We start from the raw sequence: 24891 nt of genomic DNA on the forward strand, positions 1-24891 counted from the left end.
AATTGGTAAATTGGTTTTTGAGGAAAGGAAATGGCGCAGTATTCTTCTCACATATCTCGGCGGACGCTTGAACCATGCCGTAAAAGAAGAGGGGATGATGAGAGTGAAAGAAGAAAGAGAGAAAGAGGAGCTGTAGTGGTGCTCACCGATTCCAGCGTTTCCACACCTTGAGCCATGAGCCTCTCCTCGCTGCAGCGGATTTTCAACACCTGGCATTTCCTTGGAGTGTGCGGATGTGCAGTTCGAGGCAATGTGAGGTGTCCATGACCCTTTTGCGCTGCAGGATACCGCGGCTAAATCTTTATTTATGCCGATCGGGGCTTTCGATATCCAACCTTTGTGAGTCTTGTGGCGAAATTGAGTCTATAGAACATTTTTTCCTCTCCTGCAGGCGGCTCGCTGCTCTCCGTAGAATTTGCTTGGAGATCCCCCTCGCTCGGCTTGGGCTTCCTCTATCTATTCCGATTCTCTTATCCTTCGGGGCAAGCGCCAAGGGATATGCCCTGAAACCAGTGTTCGATTCTATTCACAATTATATAATTTCATCTGGTAGATTCCTCTGCTAGAATGTGAATTCACAACTTTTCTTTCTCCGTATTTTTTGTATTGTACAAATTCTAGCTCTGTGTCCCAAATTTTAGATTTAATTATGCTCCATTCCCTGTACTTGAGTGCGTTTGTATCCGCTATGCACCCTGGCCAATCCCCCGCCGTGGGTATGTGCCATTCAGCCCGAGGACATCATCATCATCATCATCATCACCGGAATACTTTTGACCAGCATTGGATCCTAAACGTGCGCTGAGATCACAAAGCACATGGGCGCCTTCTTCGTTCAACCTCAATCACGCCCACCCAACGTACCTCAAAGAGTGGTTCAGGGTTCAACTGACCCCGGTAGCCAGGTGCGCCCACTTCGCTTCCTTAAACTCATCGTATCTCATAGCACGATTCAGGCGTCCACTGACCCCGGGAGCCAGTTATGCCAGTTTCTTTCAGAACTTAAACTTATTGGAGCCTAAAGCGTTGCCAACGGCAATGAAAACCATGAACGCCACCGGCCTATGGCTTCAGTGCCGCGTTTCTCCCACCAATGCCAACGTATGCAGCGAACATCTATCACTTGCGTCACGTAGCTTAAAGCACGATTGATGTGTGCACTATTTAAAGAGAACAGTTCTGCGCATTTTCTTTGCTTTCGAAGCTCCCGCGGTTAATGGTGTCGTAGCTTAAAGCGCGACTGAAATGTCCACTGTCCCAGAGAGCCCGTTATGCGCCCTACCTTTGCTTTCGAAGCTACTGCTCTTCTTAGGTTTTGTAGCTTAAAGCGCGACTAAGGTGTCCGCTACCCCAGGGGGCCAGTTAGGCATCTTTCCTTTCTTTTGCCTCATCTGTTGGCAACGTGGCAGGGGCGTTGGTTATGAAAGTCATATCAAGGTCAAACTTGCGGCCACGGCGAAGCTGTTTTTACCTAGTGCCGCAAAGTTTTCGCTCAAAAAAGAAGTAAGCAGGATGGTTCTGTGTGTCAGTTACGCGTTGCTGATACGGTTTCACCGATGCGATGTGTTCTCTCTTAAGTGGGAATATGGTGTATACGTGTCGGGGATAAATATTGTCGTGCAATTGAGCCGTGGTGTGGCCTCGCATCATGCCTTGTTGTCTCTCGCAAGAGAATAAGCACGGAGCCTCCAGTGCCAGTAGCAGAATCACGGAAAACAAGGAGCAGATGCCGAGTCTTTTCGAGCCGCGGTCAAAGGGTCATCACTCTAGCATCGCTGTTGCCAAGCTTGTGGTATCAGCACCAGACTCGGTGTCATGGTACCCTGCCGCGGCACCTACCATTCAGTTCATCCTTATGTACCGGTCGTCCGCTGGGCGTCGTGTGTTGCATACCGCACGGGTCGAAGGAATTGTCCCCGAAGAGAACCACTTTGCAGGGCGAAAAGGTAACCGCGATTTAGGGCTTGGTGAAGGAGAAATCAAAGTATTCTTAGGTATTACTGCTAATTTTAACTGTTCAGAATGGCTGCTGCTGCAGGAGTGTAGACGACATCAGAAGTTGATGAATGTGGGCGTCAGCGGATTCGCGATACACGAAGCACAAGTATTCGAAAACGAGGAGCCCAGCTGCTCGTGTTCATATTGTATGACGGGCTTATAGAGGCCACTTTACCTTGCTACCGGATGAAAACGCTGCTCTTTGGCTCCAAGGTTGTCCTGAAATTCAAGGCTACGTTGCAGTGCGAGTGACCGGCCCGGTAGCTTTGTACACGTGCACTTTAGACGATTACAACACTAGAGGTGACTACGATTGATACAACTGCAGGTTCAGGGTCGTGTGCGAAAGGATATACACGTGTAACGTACTGTTCGTAATTCCCAAATTCAGAGTTCGTCCTAGCAGTTCGTCAGAGTTCGTCCTAGCGGCGCTTCGCATAGTTAGACAGACCGTTCAAGATTGAGCACGGATGCATTCAGCTCCCTTCACAATGTGTTCTTCACTGGGTTTGCGGGCTAAACTACGAGTTCGACTTCTACGGCCGTGGCCCGTCGACCATTTTCCAGTTCCCGACGCAGGAAGAAGTCGACAGGTGTGAATCGTACTATCGCAGCATCTAATGCTCCGTTTTCACTGATTTCCTATGTCCCCCCTGTCTCTGTTTTGGTGATTTTGGCAACCCGATCCAAGAATAACAACATGGAAACAGTGACCGCCATGAGAAACCTCAACGCGCACACAGGGGACGTGAAGATGCTGAAGTTGGTGGTATTAATCGTCAGTGGCTTGGTGGTGATGTGTTGCCTCGTGTTGCGCACGGTGATGTAGGGCAAAAGCAGCCGAGCAGCATGAACAAGGAGCTGCCTATCAGCTGCAGATTCCCCAATCATTCCCATCCCTACGACAGCAGGCTCATCCCCCCGCCCCCCCCCCCCCCGGAGCTGTCTCATCTTCGTCTGCTCCGACTTCTGGTGTTTTGCTCACACACCGGAAGTCACCGCAGCGTATCAGCCCAAGACCAACTACAACAGCGAGAGAGCGAGTATGCACGATTCCGTTCGTTGACCATGTACCACAACCATATTGCACTAAGAATATATTTGCCAGCAAGCGCACAAACATGTGGAACAATGCCTCGTATTTAGCTGCGGGCGAAAACTGGCATTTAGTGAACAAAAATGTAATCATCACCACTATCTCCTATAGTTGTGAGTGCTTTTGTAATTGGAACCATGTGCGAAAAGATATTTGTGTACCCAGTGCTAACACCATTCCTTGTTGTCCAGTGGCTTGCATGGGCCAGGCCGACAATTCATATTTTTTTTCCTAGGGCACCCGTCGTCCCTTTGCGAGCGGCTGAGAGGGAAGTGAGGGTTTTGAGCAGGCAATTTAAGCGGTCTCTGACCTCTGAGGTGGGGAAAGATTGTTGGGATACTTCTTTATGCCAGCATGCTAACAATTAAATTCAAAAATAAAATAACATTAGCGTTTCCTAATTCAGTAGGGTTAGGGAAGGCGTTTTGTTGTACTGTCAAATTTAGTTTCTGAGACTGATGACGTCTTTGGCGACTGTGTTCCGAGAAATGTAGGGAAGTTATCTGGAGTGAGGGCAGTGGTTTTTTAATCCAAATGCGAAGTAATTGTCGGTCTGTGATGTGCATGGCATTTCACACTCGCTACAGCGTTGTATGTGCAGTAGGTTCTTGGAGTCACAGCTTAAGTTTTTTCGAATGAAATGTTTGAAATTAGAATGTGTGCTTTGAGGCAGTGTTGCCATTTGTATGTACTTGCAAGCCTTGCGTCAGTTTTTTTCCGCGGGGCGCGTAACCATCAGGGGTTCAGTTACTGCCTATAGACTGGACTGCGCATCTTAGTATATTTTTGTCGTCTGTAGGTTACAAGAAGGACCATTTTGATAATTTTGCAAAGTTGGTGTCACAATTCATTGATGTTCTCCTGTTTCGTTAACATTTTGTTGAGATTCGGAAAGTTTGTTGTGAAGGCTGCACGAGGTTACAGCGGTGTTCACTTGTGGTTCGTGTCTGCGGTTTCTGAAATATTTTGCTACAGTTTGTTGCTTCTCCATTTGTAATGGCATCATCGATAACTGAGAACGGTGTGACATTTGTTTCTCAAAATATCACGACTGCGATTGCCATTTTCGTCAAATTTTTTGGAGCGGAAGCAGACGCGTTTAAATTTCAAAACCTGGGAGCATGGACTTGAAATTTTGCACTGGCTCGTTGACAACTATCGAAATGGGGCTACTATTGCCTCTCAGTCGGTTCATGTGGAATTTTTTCTGGCTGCCCTGTTCTACTGAAATTGGGCAGTCAGTAATTTAATTTTATTGATAAAGAAGGTGTGCGTGACACAATGGTATGGATGTACGTTGTTTAATGCGCCATTAAACTGTACGAGTTGTTTCTCGGTTTATTTTCATGTCATGAACATATTCAGGGACGTTAGTAAAAAGCCGGTTATCTCAATATCTAAACGCACTTAAAGTGCTCTGAAGTAAACACTTGGGGTCTGGCATACTATGCCTTCTGCACAATTATCGCTCTTTGGTGCGTTCCTCATATTATGGATGCGTTGTGCCTGGCTCGGCAAGACCGTCGTAACTGAAAAAAAAATGAGATCCAGTACTTAACTCAGGCCTGCTCCTCTCGTGCGGTGCATTCAGGACGTCTGCCATAGTCAGCCTCTAAACAAATGAAATCCGACTTGAAATTAGAAGAACCGTTATAAATCATGTAACACCTGTGAGATATATAATAAATAATTTTTACAGCGCCGTTTGACACACTGAAAAGAAAGGAGAGCAGTATTCAATATTTGAATGCCTTTTATTGTCAGTATTGAAGCGGGTAGACGACAACCACACTCAGCGATGAAGAGTGGCAGAAGACGAAGACGGCAACGAAGTTCTGGCCATGTTCGCGGTGCCGCTCGCAACTGTTCCTTTTTATTTCTAAATATTTGTAATTTTTTTCCCCGCAAGATATTTGGTGGAGGTGCGGATTTCCCCTTCGCCTACCGAAGACGGAGCTCCGCAGCGGCCGCCAGTTGCCTTTGCTAATCATGACCCAAGACGCCTCTCCCAGCAAACATCAGCACCGGCCTTGCCTTCACTCGTTCTTTCTCTCCCTCGTGATCCCGGCACATTTTCTGGCACCGACAACGTTGACATCGACGAATGGGTCCACATGTACGAACGCGTGAGTACCTACAACCGCTGGGATCCGCCCCTATGCTAGCAGATGTCATCTTCTATCTAAAAGACACTGCCCTGGTATACGAGTAGTATGAAACACACGAAGACGATCTGACCAGCAGGGACGTGTGCAAGCAGAAACTGCGCTAACTGTTTCGACTGCCGCTCTGCCGAACGCTTGCCGCTAAGAGGGACCTTGCCTCCCGAGCTGAAACTTCTACGGAGTCCTGTTTCGTACATTCAGAATGTGTTGGCCCTCTGCCACAAAGTTGACATCAACATGCCGGAATCTGACAAAGTGGGCCATGTGTTGAAGGGAATCGCTGACGATGCCTTCAACTTGCTCGTATACAAGAACTGCACTACGGTCGACAGAATTATTAAGGAATTTCGACGCTTCGAAGAAGCCAAAAGGAGGCATATTAGCCAGCCGTACTCAAGCCTCCCCAACACGGCTGCTACTTACTCATGTGAAGACCTGCAACACCGAGAAACTCCAGCGCCCCTAGAAAATGTGACCCGCATCATCCGACGCGAACTCGAAGCTATGTCCCCTGCCGCCCTGCATCTACGTGATGGCGACAACCACTTGCCTACCATCTCTCTGGTACAAGCCGTCGTCCGTCAAGAGCTTGCAAACCTTGGTCTCCAGCCCGTCAGCCCCGCACGGCCTTCACCACCACCCGAAATCACTGCGATTGCTACTGGACGACCTTCGTACTTCCCTCCACGTCGACGAAATCCTAACGACTGGCGGACAACCGACGACACACCCATTTCTTTCCTCAGCCAACGCATTGGCCACATCTTCCGTCACTGTCGCAAATATTGGTCCCGTCGTAGCACATACAGTCCTCTAAGCTCTCACCGCGACGACGAACAGCCCAGCCACTTCACGCCCCCTCCAGCACAGGGTTACAGTCGACGGCCAGATTTCCCGCGGCAGCCGCCAGACCCCCTACATCTACAGCCGCGTTCACCCCAACGCCGTCGCTCCTCTCCTGGCCCCTACGGACGCTCGCAAGCGTAAAACTAATCCCTACAGTGCCTGGAGGTGATGCTGCAGTACAGCCCCAGTCCCAAAATCCTCGCTTAGCCCTTCCCGCACACCATAATTTGCTCACCATTCATGTCGATGGACTTCCTGTGAGAGCCCTGCGCGCACGCCCTGCGCGCACGCCTCCGGCCGCCATACATCCGTTCTATTCTCTGTTCTGGACAAGTGCCTTCATGAAGTCATCCTTGGCCTCCACTTCCCGTGAGCGTTCCGCCCTCATCAACTGCGCCACTAGTGTTGTTCAGCTTGACCTTCCTCTTTCCGCTGAGTCGCCGTCCCCAGTTACCCCTCGTCTTTGTACTGTCGACTTTGTCCGCCTACCGCCTCAAGCTGCAACTTACATTTCTTTCTCATCTTTACCCCCTGTCCGTGATGGTCACTACGTAGCCACTCCGGGACTTGACGTCACCCTCACTAGAAGCATTGCGCTAGCACTCACTGTCATTACAATGTCGGCAAACCGAGCGTAGCTTCCGGTCCTGAGCTCTGGCTCGTCCATCCAACCGCTCTCGCAAGGCATCCCACTAACGATGCTGTGCCCTGCTGCCGAATGTGTCATATGAGTGGTGGACAGCTGCTTACCTTCCACTCATCAATGCCGGTTGCCTGCGGTAACATCAACAGAGCAACCAACGGACGACTACAGCGACATTATCGCTTCTAAACCTACCGCCGATGCAAGCTCACGATCTTACGTGCCTCTTATCATCTTTTCGCGACATCTTCAACTTTGATTCCCGTGTTTACGCTCGTAACTCTGTGGTGACGCATCGCATAAACACCGGTGATGCCGCTCCTCTCCACAGACGTCCGTATCGAGTGTCCAGCGCCGAACGCACCGTCATTAATCAAGAGGTGGACGAAATGCTCGCAAAAGGCATCATCGAGCCCTCGTCAAGCGCTTGGGCTTCACCAGCCGTCCTGGTGAAAAAGAAGGACGGCAGCTGGCGCTTCTGCGTTGATTATCGGCACCTCAACCGCATCACAAAAAAAGATGTATATTCTCTCCCGAGGATCGATGATGCACTAGAGTGCCTCCACGGCGCCAAATATTTCTCTTCAATTGATCTTCGATCGGGCTGCTGGCAAATCGCCGTTGACGAAAAGGACCACGAAAAGACTGCCTTCGTGACCCCTGCTGGCTTATACCAGTTTAAAGTCATGCCGTTCGGACTCTGTAACGCGCCGACTACCTGTGAACGAATAATGGACTCCCTTCTTCCCGGCTTTAAGTAGTCTACCTGCTTTTGTTACCTAGACGATGTTGTGGTTTTCTCGCCACGCACCTCGAACGCCTCTCTAGTATTCTGACAGTGTTTCGTAACGCCGGACTCCAGCTGAACTCATCGAAATGAAACTTCGGTCGCCGACAACTCACCACTCTTGGACACCTTGTTGACGCTTCTGGTGTACTCCCCGATACCGTCAAAATTCAAGCCCTGAAGCACTTACCTCTTCCAAGGTCGTCGAAAGATGTGCGCAGCTTTATCGGCTTGTGATCGTATTTTCGCCGTTTTATCAGATTTCGCCGGCATCGCTCCTCCTCTCACCGATCTTCTTAAGAACGACACTCCCTTTATCTGGCGCCCTGCTCAAGAGAACTCATTTTCATCCCTCGTTCATTTTCTGACCACTCCGCCCACCTTAGGCCATTTAGACCCATCGTCTCCCATAGAGGTTCGCACCGACGCCTCCGGATATGGGATCGGCGCCGTGTTAGCCCAACATAAACAGGATCAAGATCGAGTCATCGCTTATGCCAGCCGCCTACTTTCCGCCGCAGAGCATAATTACTCCATTACTGAGCGCCAGTGTTTCGCTCTTGTCTGGGCAGTAGCTGAATTCAGACCCTACCTGTTCGGTCGTTCATTCGCTGTTGTCACTGATCACCATGCTCTGTGTTGGCTGTCTTCACTAAAAGATCCCACCGGTCACCTTGGTAGCTGGGCTTTGCGCCTCCAAGAATATTCATACTCCGTCGTGTACAAGACAGGGCGTCATCACCACGCCTCTGACTGTTCATCCCGATACCCTTTGCAGCCACCAGGCCTCGAAGACGGTGAGACCTTGCCATGCCTCTTAGCTATCTCAGATCTCAACGATATTGCTAAGGAACAGCGCCACGACTCATCTTTACGACCTATATTTTATGGCATCCGTTCTGCAAACCGATCTCCGTCTCTGAAACTCTATGTGCTCCAGAATGGCATTTTGTACCGCCTCAACCTACGCTCCGATGGTCCTCGGCTGCTGCTCGTCATACCCGAACGTCTACGCTCTTCTGTCCATGAAGAATTGCACGATCTGCCGACAGCCGGCCACCTTGGCGTGGCCCGCACGTACGCTCGGGTGCGGCACCGCTTCTTTTGGCCTGGTCTGTATTGTTCCGTCAAGCGTTACGTGGCCGCTTGCGACCTGTGTCAACGTCGGAAAAGGCCCTCCACTTTGTCTCTCGGTCTTCTACAACCCATCGACATACCTCCGGAACCTTTTCACCGTCTTGGACTCGACCTTCTTGGCCCTTTTCCGACGCCCCTCTCCGACAACAAGTGGATGGCTGTCGCAACTGATTATACGAATTATACGACTCGGTACGCCATCACGCGTGCCTTGCCTACCAGCTGCGCTACCGATGTGGTCTATTTTCTTCTACAAAACGTCATCTTTCACCATGGCGCCCCTCGTCAACTGCTCAACGAACGCGGTCGTTTGTTTCTATCCAGAGTAGTTCATGACATTCTTCGTTCGTGTGACATGCAGCACCAGCTCGCGACAGCTTACCACCCACACACCAATGGGCTTACGGAAAGGTTCAACCGCACGCTCACCGACATGTTAGCCATGTACGTATCGCCAGATGACTGAGATTGGGACGCAGTCTTGACTTATGTGACGTTTGCATATAACTCTTCACTTCATGACAGAACAGGCTATTCTCCTTTCTACCTTTTGTTTGCTAGGCATCCCACCATGCCTTTGGAAACACTCATGCCGCCTTCTTCAGTCCCCACGACTGCTTACGCTCGGGACGCCATCGCCCAGGCCACGCTGGCGCGCCAAATAGCCGGTAGCCGGCTCTGTGCCACTCAGGCTTCCCAGATGTCCGTCTACGACCGCCGGCACCGGGCAGTCGAATATAACCGAGGATCAATCATCCTTCTCTGGCCGCCATCTCGCAGCGTCGGTCTCTCCGAGAAGCTTCTTTCTCACTACCGTGGCCCTTACCGTGTGGGGCGCCTTGAAACCGACGTGAACTATGAGATTGTTCCCCTTGCGTCCACGCCATCGTCCTCTGGCCCCACCATCGACCTCGTCCACGTCTGTCGCCTTAAACCTTATCACGACGCTCATACGCCGCCACCCTAACGCCGAGACGGTGTTTCAGCAGCCGGGGATCCTGAAGCGGGTAGAAGACGCCGACAGAGAGGGATGGAACGAGTGGGAATAGACGAATACTACGACGAACTTCTGTTTTCTCGGTGCCGCACGCAGTTGCTCTTTTCTATCTGTAAATGTCTATAAACATATTATTTCCCGAAACATTATTATGAAAATAACTAAAAACCACATAAAACTGCCTTTTTGGCATATAGAAGCCTAAAACAGACACTCTGAACACCACTTGCATATATATTGAGATTCTGCGATGAAGGTGTAGACATTTTTTTTTCTACGAGTGCTGTATACCGTACCGCAAAAAAAACAATCTCCACCGCGCTTAGAACCTTCAGAACATGGCAAGCATGCCCACAGATTCTAGACTGAAGTATTTTTAAGCGGGAAAGAGATTTGTAAGAAAGAGACATTGTAACAGCTCACTATAAAAATCAACATATTCGCAGACATTACCGTCGCAACCCTGCACTTTTTGGATAGTAACCTTTGTGCTATGGTCAAAAACGTTCCTCGTTGGTTTTTATGACAGTTTTATCCACTCGATGCGAGCGACAGAAAAACTTTATAAGAGAGATTTCGCTACGAAACGGAAGAATGGACCACTACCTTCAAGATAGAGGAAAGGACATGCAATGTCGAACTTTCCACCTATTAATGTAGCCGCCTAAATGTCATGTTTTTATGCGAAGCATATTACTAGAGGTACACTACAGCCCTTCGCCGTGGTTACGCGCCGTGCACGCCACGTGGTACAGTGACGTCACACCACGTGACATACCACGTGACACATGACGTCACGACAGAGGAAGACGGGGGTCCACCTCGCGCCGTCGCTGTGGTTGCACGCCGTGCATACCACGTGGTACAGTGACCTAACACCACGTGACATACCACGTGACACATGACGTCATGACAGAGGAAGACGGGGGTCCACCTCGCGCCGTCGCTGTGGTTGCACGCCGTGCAGACCACGTGGTACAGTGACGTCACACCACGTGACATACCACGTGACACATGACGTCACGACAGAGGAAGACGGGGTCCACCTCGCGCCGTCGCTCTGGTTGCACGCCGTTCAGACCACGTGGTACAGTGACGTCACACCACGTGACATACCACGTGACACATGACGTCACTACAGGTCGCCGTCACGCGTGGGAGACGGAGAACGATGCCATCGCACAGACGCCGGAATGTCCTCGAGCGGCATTGCCGCGCATTTCGAACGCACGTTCACACTCGGTGTAGGCGAAACGCTCGCTCCACCGGGAAGGCAGACGCGGCTTCCGTGGCAAACCAGGCGCTCACCCAACGCGCGTCTCGGGGTTAGTCGGCGTTCCACTGTAGCCATGCCGTTGTCTTCCCCCACGACGAAGGCTTCTAGTGGTTGTATTAAAATGACCAAGTATTCAACCAAGGAAAGCCATGTATTACCAAGCCTAGCCACAAATATGCTTCGCATCTGACTAGGCTTAACCTTAGCTAAGCCTCAGCCATTTTTTTTTCAAAGAAAAATGTCTACACCGCAAGTGCATTAGCACACCGCGGAGTGAATGCTATAGGAAAAGAATGTTAGGCATGGTTCAAGTACGCTTATACTCAAAGGTCGAGCAATAAGCACAGGCATTGCTAGATGGTTCCGACTCCTTCCGTAGCTAATGAGGAAAGCATGGCTAGTTTTCAAATCCGCCATACGTTGACGTCGCGTCAGATGACTTGAGAATAGTGCCACCTCGATTAAATTCATTTAAGGCGAAAGATGAAGGTCAAGGTTCCAAGGACAAGCCACCATGGTGCACCTTTGGTAGACTACCACGTACTATCGGGTTTTAACTTGGTTATTATAGTCCGAAACCGTTCACAAATCTCGAAGTCAAATTTTCGCAATACACCGTGCCAAATATGGAGCTCGCCAAAATTGAGCAACACAGTCATTTATGATTGGACATCAATTTTTCACATTGGCCGTGATAAATTTTGGGGATGACCCGGCGTAAATTTTTCGAAATGACCAAGGTTCTGCTCACCGACCGAGGTCGTTATTTTTTGTCCAGAGTACTTCAAGACGTTCTTCGTTCGTGTGACACGCAGCACCACCTCGCGACAGGTTACCATCCATAAACCAACGGGCTTAGGAAAAGGTTCAACCGCACGCTCACCGACATGGATGGGGGCGCTGCAAGCGTTCGTCACGAGCGGACGTGCGATTCATGGGCTCCGTTGACAATCTTCGATTGTGGCGGATCAGAACATTGGATCACCGTATATTTACCATCCACGAGTTGCCTTCAACGCCTGACATGGCCTGGTACCACCAGTGAGCCTGTGAGTGCCACATTTTCGGCGCTAAAGCCTGTCTACTTCTCGTCAACCCGTGAGGAGCGCTAACCCTAACGGCCAAGGGGTTGGGGTGCCTTATCGCCGCGGAGGCGCCGGTGCGCCCGTGGATGCGCGGCATAGCGTTCGCGCAACGCGGGTCTAACGACGCTGGCCAGTAGTGCTCCCGCTTCATTCAGGACTACCACGACCACGATGAATTCTCTAAGAGGCTACGACCCGACGGAGATGGACTTCAGTCATGTACCAACATCCCAGCAGCAGCTGATGCCCCCGCAGGATCTCACGAAGGACGACAACAGCCATGGCTGGAACATATGGTCCCGGCGCAACAACGACACAGCGGCGCAAGCTAAATCCACACCTCCCAAGCAAGAGCCGGAGAAGAAAGAACGCCGAGAGCCTCCTGCACCGAGACCTCCGCGTCTACCGAGTCTCAGGAATTTTCCATACAAAGTCATCATCCGACCTAAAACCACGGTGGATCTACAATCTGTGGCTCCACGCTCCTACGATCTCGAATTAGGGATCCAAGCAGCCCTCAACACCCCTCTACAAGAAAAGCCAACGCTGCGCGTTGTTAGCCAGCAGAACATTATAATGGTGTGTACTCAGTGTGAGGAAGACGCGTTCCGTCTCGCCAAGCTTAATTGTCTGCACCTCGACGGCAAGAGTATAACGGTCACCGCCTACGTTGCCTTGCCAGAGGATGTTTGCAGGGGTGTAATACATAATATCAAGCCTGAAGTGAGTGATGACTCTATCTTCCAAGACGTCTCCTCACCCAGCCATACAATCCTGGGAGCGCGCCGACTGGGCAAGACTACGTCGGCAGTCATCGTCTTCGCCGGGCAGAAGGTTCCCTTCACGGTCAACTACGCGTGGTCAGAGCGCCGCTGCTACATCTACCGTAAAACGAGGGCTGCTTGTATCAACTGTGGAACGCCAGGTCACCGAGCAGACGTCTGCCCGAAACCCAAGGGGGCTGCTTGCCAAACCTGTGGAACGCCGAGTTCAGATGAGACGCACGAGTGCACACCCGTTTGCGCGCTGTGCAAGGGCCCACACAAGACTTATGCAAGAGACTGCAAGGAGAAATTCCAGAGACCGCTGAACAAGAACGCTAGTACCGTGTCATCAAACGCGTCATCAACAACGAAACTTGAAGATCAAGAAGGCAGGAGCAGGCCGAGGCAGAAGAGGCAGCCTGCACAGCGACGGCCAGGAGCGTCGTCATCAGTCTCCCACTCTCTTTCCTCCTCTCGAGGCCGTTCGAGCTCAAGACGCCGGGCAACAGGCTCCAACCAGAACGCCAGTCAAGTGGAGGCGGGTAAAGAACAAGGGAAGGAGAGCCTCATCAAGCCCACCGGGGCGCTGAAGAAGACGTCCTCGGGCCAGCTTTCAGATTCGCAGGTGAGCTTTGCAGAGTGGCCTCCCCTCCCCTCGTCCTCCCCTCAGAATAAAACGGAGTTGGCAGCACTCAAAAAAGAGATAGAAGGTCTGAAAAAAGAAGTGAGCGCTTTAACAATCCAAAACCAAGAGCTTAAGCGAGCAACTACTAACGCAATAACGCCGGTAGATCAGCCGACTCCTGAAAACCAAAACAGCAGGCAGCACCTAGCTCCCAGCCTGCCTTAGGCGAGGTCTACCAACAAATCATCCAAGAACTGAGGTCCTTCAAGGAGGAGTTTCAAGCTTTTCCAATTTATGTGAGTGCTCAATTCCAAGAAATTCGAGAGCAGATTGTAAGCAACCGACGATACACGGAGACGGCAATTTCTGCACTTCGGAAGGAACATGCGTATAAAAGACATAAGTCGAAATTCGCTCGTACAATGCACGCGGACGAGCCATCCGATACGGATTCAACATGCCAGCCAAACCTAGAGTAAAGATCTGGCAGTGGAACTGCCGGGGATACAGGAGAAAGCAGGTTGCTCTTAATCTCCTTCTATCTCAGGAATCTGACCCACCGGCAGCTATCCTATTTCAAGAACCCCACCTAATGCCTATTAAACTCCAAGACTATGTGACTTATCAGCACGACCAGTTAACTGCCACGTTAGTGCACAAATTATACACTGCCATATTGCATGATTCTTTCAAGCTGGACATTGCGCATTGCTATATAACTATTCTTCCTCTCCAAAGAAAAGCGGCAAGCACGCACGTATTGAATGTCTACAGCCCTCCAAAAGACAGGCACGCAAAATTGGGTTCCCTCATAAAGAAATTTCTGACCTTAGCGGGCCATGCCCCCTGCGTGATTGGAGGCGACTTCAACGCACCACACCCTTCATGGGGCTACCCGGCGGCGATACCAAAAGGCAGAAAACTGGAAGAAGTAGTGGCGCAAGAGGGGTTATCGATCCTCACCGATCCCACTTACCCTACGAGGCTGAGAAACCGTGTCAGTAGAGATACATGTCCTGACCTGACGTTCACCAAGAACATACAAAACGCCATTTGGAAGAATACCGAACAGCACCTGGGAAGCGATCACTTCATACTCTCTCTGGAGATAAGCACAAACGCGTGCAAGCGCAAAATAGGTATCGCAAGAGTTACGAACTGGGACAGGTGGAGAAAGGCCCAGGCATCTACTGAAAACCCTATTACCGACCTAGAGGAATGGGTTAAAGATGAGGTGCACTCTTTGAAACCCTTTAAAAAAGAGGTCTGCACGACAGAAGATTGCCCAGCGGTCGATCCGCACCTTCTACATTTATGGGAAGCGAGGCACTCATAGACAAAGAGATGGCGCAGACAACGGCTTAACCGCAAACTCAAGAAAAAAATAGAGGAGATAAACAAAAAGGCAGAATCCCATGCCATATCCTTAACCATACAGAACTGGAATTCGCTCTGCGATGGTATTCAGGGCCAGCTAGGTGTGTCAAAGACTTGGAAGCTCCTACGTGTCCTAATCGACCCCAGCAGCAGCAAGTCGGCCACTAAAGACAGGCTCACGAAGATCGTACACACCACCCCGGGTACGGACACAGAGTTGATGGAAAAGCTCAAGACCAGGTATCTATGCACGGACCAAGTCGTGGAATAGCCGGAGTATTCTGGACTGCCAAATCCCAAGCTGGACATCCCACTCACGAAAGAAGAAATCAAAGCAGAAATCGCGGCCATGAGAAAAAATGCAGCTCCAGGTCCAGATCAAATAACAGTGAAGCTCTTATTTAACCTCAGCGATTACACCATCACCTCGCTGGTGGAATGCTTCAACGAACAGCATTGGGCTACAGGAACGTTACCAATATCCTGGAAGACAGCCGAGGTTCGGTTCATTCCGAAGCCGAACAAACCCCTTAAACTGGATAATCTAAGACCGATATCGCTGACCTCGTGTTTGGGGAAGCTCATAGAGAGGGTCATCAACACGAGACTGAGTAGATACTTAGAAGAAAACAACCTCCTACCTAATACTCAATTCGGCTTTCGCCCTCACCTATCGACACAGGACCCCCTCTTGTACCTGTACAAAGACCTCCTTGAGACACCTCCCAAGTCACAGACAAGGGCCATCCTGGCACTTGGTTTGAAAGGAGCGTTCGATAACGTGCTACATAAAAACATCCTGCAAAGCCTCGCCGATACCAACTGTGGCGCAAGAACCTACAACTATATCAAAAACTTCTTATCAGTCAGGCAAGCCACTATAAACTTCGGTGGAATAAAATCAGATCCCATCACTCTAGCTTCGAGGGGAACTCCGCAATGGGCGGTACTGTCACCCCTCTTGTTCAATTTGGCTATGAAAGATCTACCAGGCCTTCTTTGCGAAATCCCTGGCATCAAACACACATTGTATGCGGATGATATCACTGTCTGGTGCAACTCGGGGAGTGACGCCGAGATCGAGGAGCATCTTCAAGCAGTAGCCGACACGGTGGACCGGTACGCCAGGCAGAGAGGCCTCCAGTGTGCGCCGGAAAAGTCCGAGTTGCTAATCCTGAAGAACCCGAGGACACCCCTAGCGCAGAACATCTAGGTGTATATAGAGAACCACCCAGTACAGAAACCCACGGAGATCAAGATCCTAGGGCAGTATATCCCGCAGGGGCGACAGAACACCACCACTATGATGAAGCTTACAACATCCACCGAGCAAATCCTCCGCATGATACATCGTATCCGAAATAAACACCATGGCATGAAGGAAAGGGACACCATCCGCTTAGTGCAAGCTTTCGTGATCTCTCGGATAACGTACGGGACGGCATTCCTTAACCTCTCCAGGTCGGAAATTCAAAAGTTGGAGGTACTCATCAGGAAAGCCTACAAGACGGCACTGGGACTACCGAACTCCACGCCAACGGCAAAGCTCATGGCTCTAGGAGTACATAATACCCTCAAAGAGATGTGGGAAGCACAATGGCTCTCACAACTGAATCGGCTCGCACTTACAAAACCCGGCAGAGAACTGCTCGATAAAATCCATGTTAATCTGCCCTATACAATTGACCAAAGGGAAGAGGTCCCACGCGATGTGAGAAGACGCATAAACGTGCACCCCATTCCGCGGAATATGCATCGCGCATATAACACCGAGAGGAGGAAAGCAAGAGGTGAAGCCCTGCAGAAGAAATGGGACAAGCAAATTAGCACCCTTTACGTGGACGCAGCAGGACCAAAGAATGGAGTCATGACTATTGTGGTCTCAACGCCTTCAGGGTCGATGGTGAACTGCGCCTCGGTGAAAACATCTAACCCCACTCACGCTGAGGAGGAAGCTATTGCATTAGCTGTAGCATCTAACCCCAACGCCGTTGTGCTCACTGATTCCCAGAACGCCTGTCGCAACTTCAATAACGGATTAATTCATAAGTCAGGGTTGTCATTGCTGACTAAGCATCCACCCAACCAGGTCTCAGTCATCTGGTTCCCCCGTCACCTGGAACTACCAGGAGGAAACGAAGCCACCCACAGGCATGCCTGAGCTCTTCTATACCGGGCGTCTCCCCCTGATGACCATGAAGGGCGCCGCGACCTAATAGGTTTAACAGTGTATGCTGACAATCTTGCGCCATACAGAACAGCCAGAAAGGAGTACCCAACACCACACAAATCCCTCAACAAGTCAGAAGAGAACACCCTTAGGAGACTACAAACCAACACATACCCAACACCAGCTAAATTACACCAGTGGTACCCTACACTATACTCTCCGCAGTGTCCACATTGTGGAGCGGTAGCTAACCTCTACCATATGGTGTGGGCATGCCAATATAATCCCTTAGTTGACCCCATTCCCAACTCCTCGGAGGAGCAGTGGGAGGCTATTCTGCTCAGCGATGATCCTGACCGTCAGCACTGGCTGGTGGGGAGGGCCAGCGCAGCAGCAGCAGCCAGTGGACTACCGGACTAGGCGGCCCACCCACATGTTCTCAGAACATTGAAGAAATAAAGATGTTTGTAATCAATCAATCAATCAATCAATCAATCACCGACATGTTAGCCATGTACGTCTCACCAGACCACCGAGATTGGGACGCAGCCTTGCCTTATGTGACGTTTGCGTATAACTTCCCTTCATGACAGAACAGGCTATTCCCCTTTCTACCTTCTGTTTGGTAGGCACCCCACCTTGCCTTTGGACACACTCATGCCGCCTTCGTCAGTCCCCACCACTGATTACGCTCGGGACGCCATCGCCCAGGCCACCCTGCCGCGCCAAATGGCCCGCAGCCGGATCAGTGCCTCTCGAGCTTCCCAGAAGTCCGCCGACGACCGCCGTCACCGGGCATTCGAATATATCCCAGGATGACTCGTCCTTCTCTGGACGCCGTCTCGCAGCGTCGGTCTCTCCGAGAAGCTTCTTTCTCACTACCGTGGCCCTTATCGTGTGGGGCGTCTTTACACCGACGTGAACTATGAGATTGTTCCCCTTGCGTCCTCGCCATCGTCCTCTGGCGCCACCACCGGCCTCGTCCACGTCTGTCGCCTTAAACCTTATCACGACGCTCATACGCCGCCACCCTAACGCCGAGACGGTGTTTCAGCAGCCGGGGATCCTGAAGCGGGTAGAAGACGACGGCAGTGAGTGATGGAACGAGTGGGAAGAGACGAAGAGGACAACGAACTTCTGACTGTTTTCTCGGTGCCGCACGCAGCTACTCTTTTCTATCTGTAAATATCTGTAAATATATTCTTTCCCGAAACAATATTATGAAAATAACTAAAAACCACATCAAACTGCCTTTTCTGGCATATAGAAGCCTAAAAGAGACACTATGAACACCACTCGCATATATATCGAGATTCTGCGATGAAGGTGTAGACATTTTTTTTTATACGAGTGCTGTATACCGTACCGCAAAAACAATCTCCAGCACGCTTAGAACCTTCACAACGCGGCAAGCATGCCCACAAATTCTAGACTGAAGTATTTTCAAACGGGAAACAGATTTGTAAGAAAGAGACATTGTAAGAGCTCACTAAAAAAAACAATGTATTCGCAGACCTTCCCTTCGCAGCCCTGCACTTTTTGGCTATTAACCTTTGTGCTATGGTCAGAAACGTTCCTCATTGGTTCTTATGACCGTTTTAACCACTCGATGCGAGCGACAGAAAAACTTTAGGAGAGAGATTTTGCTACGAAACTGAAGAATGGACCATTACCTTCAATATTTCCATAACAGTACCTAACAGTATTTCTCCGAAATATTTGCGCAAGAGTTCTGGACATCGGACTACCAAGATAGAGGAAAGGGTATGCAATGTCGAACTTTCCACCTATTAATGTAGCCGCCTGAATGTCTTTTTTTTTCAAAGAAAAATGTATACACCGCAAGTGCATTAGCACACCGCGGAGTGAATGCTATAGGAAAAGAATGTTAGACATGGTTTAAGCACGGTTATACTGAAAGGTCGAGCAATAAGCACTGGCATGGCTAGATGGTTCCGACTCCTTCCGTAGCTAATGAGGAAAGCATGGCTAGTTTTCAAATCCGCCATACGTTGACGTCGCGTCAGATGACTTGAGAGTAGAGCCACCTCGATTAAAGTCATTTAAGGCGAAAGATGAAGGTCAAGGTTCCAAGGACAAGCCACCATGGTGCACCTTTGGTAGACTACCACGTACTATCGGGTTTTAACTTGGTTATTATAATCCGAAACCGTTCCCAAATCTTGAAGTCAAATTTTGGCAACAGACCATGCCAAATATGGAGCTCGTCAAAATTGAGCGACACAGACATTAATGATTGGACACCAATTCTCCACATTGGCCGTGATAAATTTTGGGGGTGACCCGGCGTAAATTCTTCGAAATGACCAAGGCCATATCTGGAGGTGACCATCGTGTAGGGCACGGTCAAATATGGTTGGACATCGCTTTTGGTACAAATCGGCCGAGGTCAAATTTCGGCGGTCGTCCGTGCCAAAGGCTGTTGCTAAGCGGCTTTGCAAGGTCACACCTAGGTCAAACATACGCACATCCTAGAGATAGGTTTTTGTATCAAGTACAGCTATCGCCCTGAAACGTCCATGGCCACATACTGTGGGCTCACGCTGCATGTTTTGTTTCTTAGCTTAAGTTCTCTCTTTATCGCGATAAGTACGTGTCCTTATCATTTTTTCGTTCGAGATGAGCGCCTATCTTTGATCTCGATATTTCGTTACTGTCATTAAAGTGAACGCTGTCGAGAGCAACCGGGATTCTTATCGTCGGCGTCCGCCGTTCGCGCTGGCTGCTATCATCGCCGCCCAATTGTTTCTGCACTTTGCAGCCGGCCACTGGTTAGCCCCAGTAAATTTTTCGGGCTTTCCGTCAGCCTTTGTCAGCCGTCAGCCTGTGCGGTAACCTAGCCACGTGCCAAAGCTCAATTCATTATTAAAATTTGTTCGTTTGCGGGGTTTAACGTCACAAAGCGACTCAGGCTATGAGGGACTAAATTCATTCCTTGGCGATGCTTGAGTAGAGTTTGCTGAAAAAAACCAAAACCATTCCTTGCATATCACGATCAAATATTCCTACGACCTTGTTAGCAAGATCGAAAGAAGGGGAATAAACAGAAATTTAAAGTGATGTTGTTCGTGGTTATTCAACTGATCTCTAAGATCAGTCGTTTTTTACAGACATTAGCTTTGCAATATAGGATCAGTGGCTAATTTCTTTCTTTGGTCTATGTCCTCAAGGGGCGATGATAAAATTGTAGGTACGTAATGCATTCATAAAGCGGCAGAAAGCCTATATCGCACAGTGTGCAGGTGTCGAAGAGCCTATGGATCCCTTAGGTCCCATAGGAGTATTTCCTCAGTATCTCCTTGTAATTCTGCCTGCTTGCTCCGCAGTGTTCACGTCCCAGAGATTTACTACCGCAATGACTGCTTCTAAAGTTATCGACTTGCTTGGAAACTGAGGGCAAATATTCCTGAGCATTTCTAGGCCCGTATGTCGGTAATCTGGCACATCAAAAGAGCCAGCCGTCTTGTTCGCCTAAATCTCTTCACACAGTCATCATTTAACTGATTTGTGCAGGTAAAAGATCAAGCATTGTGCTAGCAGAATTTCTATCACTTTCTTACATTGTACCTCGGAGCGCCTAGACACGATAGAATAATCGCAAACAGTTCATGCGGACAACGATTTTTGACTCAGTGGCAAAGACGACAGTGACAAACAGAATACTATACAGATATGGCAGAGCACTTCGAATATGTGCTGTTCTTTATTTCTAGCGCACGTCTCCGGTTTTGGTAGAACCTGATACAAGTTACACCGGAAAGTATAAGAACAGGAACGATCCGGACGAATGCGTCTCTTGTCCTGTACATCCTGAGCCTTTGATGATTGACGGTTAACAGCGAAGGCTGCTATAGAAAGGCCCTTACCTGTTCTCAGCCAGGAAGACGTTCAATCGGTCCTCGATACGCTCACTGACGATAGCAACAGATCGTCCGCTTCACCCACGGTCTTCTCCTGCAGCACATGCGGCGACCAGTTCACTACGCGACATCTTTTTGAAGAGCACTTTCAGAAAAAACATCCCCAGAGGAAAAGGCACCAGTGCAGCAAATGCGAGTACTCCAGCAATGACAGGTAAGCCGGACGTTTGACCACGCTATATGCTTCGCAATTGTTTTCGCAATTGTATTGTTTGTGTGTAGACACCCTAAAAAGACTCATTTTCAATCATTTCGTTCCTCTAAACATAGGAAGCTGGTTGGTTTGGTTTATTAGGGTTTAACGCCCCGAAGAAACTCAGGCTATGAGAGATTCCGTAGTGAAAGGCTCCGGAAATTTCGACCACCTGGGGATCTTTAACCTGCACTGACATCGCACAGCACACGGGCCTCTAGAATTTCGCCGTCATCGAAATTCAGCCGCCGCGGCATGCAATAACCTTTGTACTCCGGTCATTCAAGCAGGCAAATACGCAGTTAGAACAGGACGCATGTCGTCACCTTCAACGGCGGAGCAGCCATGCCTGCCGTCTTCCCTGAGAACGCAGAATTGCTTGCCTATACGGTAGAAACGTAGGAGCACGGAAGCGGGTTTTGTTCGATTCGGCTTGATGTAAATGGTGCAGTTCGTTACGGAAGCAGCGCCCTAAGGTTCAGCTGCGACACAGAATGGGACCACCAGCTTCGTTGAGCATAGAAGCTAATCGGCGGATTCTGCGACAAGAGCACAAATGTTTTCCTTTCCCGTTGCTATGAAGTCCTGCGTCAGGAAATGGACCTATGCTCGCGGCCTAGTTCTGATGTATCCAACAACCAACACATGCATGAAGAACACAATTGGTCTGGCTTGTTTTGTCTTTATTTGTCTCAGATCTAATGCAAACAGAAAGATTTGAGTTTGAAACGCTCATCGAAGCTTCTCTATGCTAACTCATTGCAGTGGATGCTGTAGACTGCTAACGGCCGCATGTTCTTTTATGACGCAATGGTTAATTCAATCTTCGTCCTCTGAGCCGGCATTGTCTTGCTTAGCGCGCCCTTCTGTTTTCATCTCTTCTGAAACAGATTTAAGGTCACCAGACACGAGCGGACCCACACGGGCGAGCGTCCTTTCGAGTGTGACGTTTGCAGCAAGCGCTTCTCGAGTCGTTCGGGTCTCAAAGAGCACCAGCGTGTCCACACGGGTGAGAAGCCGTACAAATGCCCCGAATGTGGACGGTGCTTCACCCAAAGTACCCACCTGAGGCGTCACCGCTTTGATGTCCATCGCTTTGATGTCCTCACTGCCACCAGACGTTTTCGCACGTAGACGACTACGAGAAGCACTACTTGACGCACCGCGAGCAAATACCCCAAGCCAGCTCTCATGCCGCTGCTCAAGAGGTTCAGGACGCGTGGTCAATCCCAGACGCATGACAGTGAGGAGAGCATCCGCCGCAATCCTCTTCTCAGGGCACAGTCTGGCATTTTTAACTTCAAGGATCTGAGACGCCATACGCGTGCGCTTTCCCCACGATTCCTTTGGAACGACTAGCAACGATGACGCAGGTCTATGGGCGCTAACGAAAAAGGCAGATAAGAAGTGCGTTTTTGCATGGCCATCATGACCAGATATTAAAATGAAAGATGACTGCAGCGACCCGCATTGGGAGAATGCGCAAGCATTGACGCCTCCTCGGCACTCGTCGTCTCTGTTGATCATTTCCTTTATGTTTGGTAATTTATTTACCTACTGAATTTGCGTAATTGTCCTATGCTTTAAATAAATATCGATTCGTTTACTCTAATTATACCTTGTTTTTCTTCAATCAACCATTTCGGTTTTTGAAATCTGGTGCCCTGGTTTCTTTGCTTTTCCGCTAACTGACTATATCCCTGTCAAGCCTATTCAACCGTCCAATGGTTTTTGCTGATAATTAACCAATTAATTTATGTCAATGAAAGTTTTTGTTCGATTAATTATCACTCATAAAATATATCTTAGTGTATTTCAAACTTTATTTTTACTTTTTTGCCTATGGTCCCGCTATTTTGCTGTCCACGGCCATTTTCCCGTCCACTCACTACATCGACGTCCGCGTGATTTCGACGTTTTTTCGAAATTTTGGCTCTAAATAATTAGATATTCGTCCTATCGGCAATTTTTTTGCGGTCTATCCTCGCAACATCCCCTATCGATTGCAACCATACGTTTGTCGCTTCCTCTTCAGAGAACGTCAAAACTGCAGCGGTCACGTTTTATCGACACGACCTCCCCGACATAGCCTGGAAATGCTTCAGCATTAATCAAAGACTGCAGCGCATTGAAGGCTACTATATCGTTCTTTGGTACAGCAGTAACTCTGGACGAGTATGGACATCATTTCTAAGCCCAGCGCGTTGGAAAGCAATATGCGCGCTGTAGGTAAGCAGGAGCTGTAGGCGTGAGGAACCATGGAGAGACCACAGAAACCACCGGAAACCGCTTTAGAAGCGCTATCTGGCGGATCGCGCCTGTTGTCGAGATACGTGCAGTGTTACTGAGATACGGTCATTTCTGTTGGGCACGGCTTTCTGGCCGTGTTATCAGCATACATAAATATTACGAGTGGCTAGAATGGTAGAACTTTTGCACGCTTATTGTGCAATGCTTTCTGAGCGAGTAATCAGTGGCCGGCCTGTGAGGCGATAAATATTCGCGCTGTGTGTCGTCTTGCAAACAGAGCTCAAGAGGGCTGCGGGATGTATTCACTGCACAGGCCAACATTTTCGTAGGTGACACAGCTCTGAAAAAGAAACAGCACCCCATACTCGTAGCCTTCACTTTCTAACTCCACGTACCTCGAACCAGGAACCGTCACATAGCGCAGCCAAGCAGTTTTGCGATTGTTTTCTTCATCCTTCCACTTTTGCTAGAACCTGTATGCAGTTGCTCACACAGAACTGTGAACAAACATATGTTTCTTAGTTCAGCTTTTTTTTAACGTCAGGAATGCATGTTTCATGAACAGGCTAGGGAGACATAGTCGCTAAAACACTTTATACATTTTTTTCGGTTACCTACTTGTGTAGGTGTGGCTTTAGAGAAACATTGCTCTGAAGGGAAGCTAGGAAAGTGTTGTTATACTCATACATATATATAAAGATTTATATTTTTGTATAAACAAAAAAAAACAAGCTAATAAACGAGCTGTGTTAGTGACACTTCTGTTTTTCTATATCAAGCTGAGCAAAACTTTTTGTCGCGCCTACTGTGATAAGAATGATGCATGGTGTATCTGGGTGCCTTGTACGCGTGCGCATGCGCTGGGAGGGCTATATATTTCGTATGCTGTGGCTTGATTAAACAGTTGGAGTAGGCACCCATGTTGTCGTCTTTCTTGTGCTGTGTCCCCGTTGCGCTAAAAATCCTTTATTATGAATAAACAAGTCTTCAGACAGCCATGCCTGCATGCGCATCGTTTCTTCCTGCACACAGTAAAAGATTTGAATCAGCGTGTTGGCGACTAAGCATTCTGTTCGCAACTGTTCACAACTGCACTCTGTTCGGCAACTGAGGAGGGCGCCACCAGCGCCACCGTGATCGGCTGTGCGCGCACCGAGCTCCAGGAAAATCACGTCTGCGCCCAGGTTCCTGACCTCGGATCGCCACCAACCGGTCTACAGGAGCGCTACTTCATCGCTTGTACGCCTGGTAATCAAAATTCCAAGCGTTCTGCGCCGTTTTCTGGCACATCAGCATCTGGCTGGCCACCCACGCCGGGCGCGCTAAGCCAAGCCTACATCTGCACCGCCGGGGCAACGCCCCCCGCGCTCGCCAGCATGCTCGCAGCCGAAACGGCGGGGAGCTCGCCTAGCCAGTCAGCAGCCCACGCGCTGAATCACAAGCACTGTGCTCCCGCGGCGCCCCGGCAAGCCACCGCAGCCACGATCGTCATAAAATTTGCGAACCACCTCAACCTCGGCAACACTTTATTCCCTGTACTC

The 24891-nt window shown here is 49.6% G+C and overlaps 1 pseudogene; it reads left to right on the forward strand.

Moving 5' to 3' along the window:
* The first annotated feature begins 5208 nt into the window (after positions 1 to 5208).
* LOC149328581 (uncharacterized) lies at positions 5209 to 11990 on the forward strand (annotated as a pseudogene).
* Positions 11991 to 24891: the final 12901 nt, after the last annotated feature.

Source organism: Amblyomma mixtum, chromosome 9, assembly GCF_055824585.1.
Source record: "Amblyomma mixtum isolate Tamu chromosome 9, ASM5582458v1, whole genome shotgun sequence".
Taxonomy (NCBI): Eukaryota; Metazoa; Arthropoda; class Arachnida; order Ixodida; family Ixodidae; genus Amblyomma; species Amblyomma mixtum.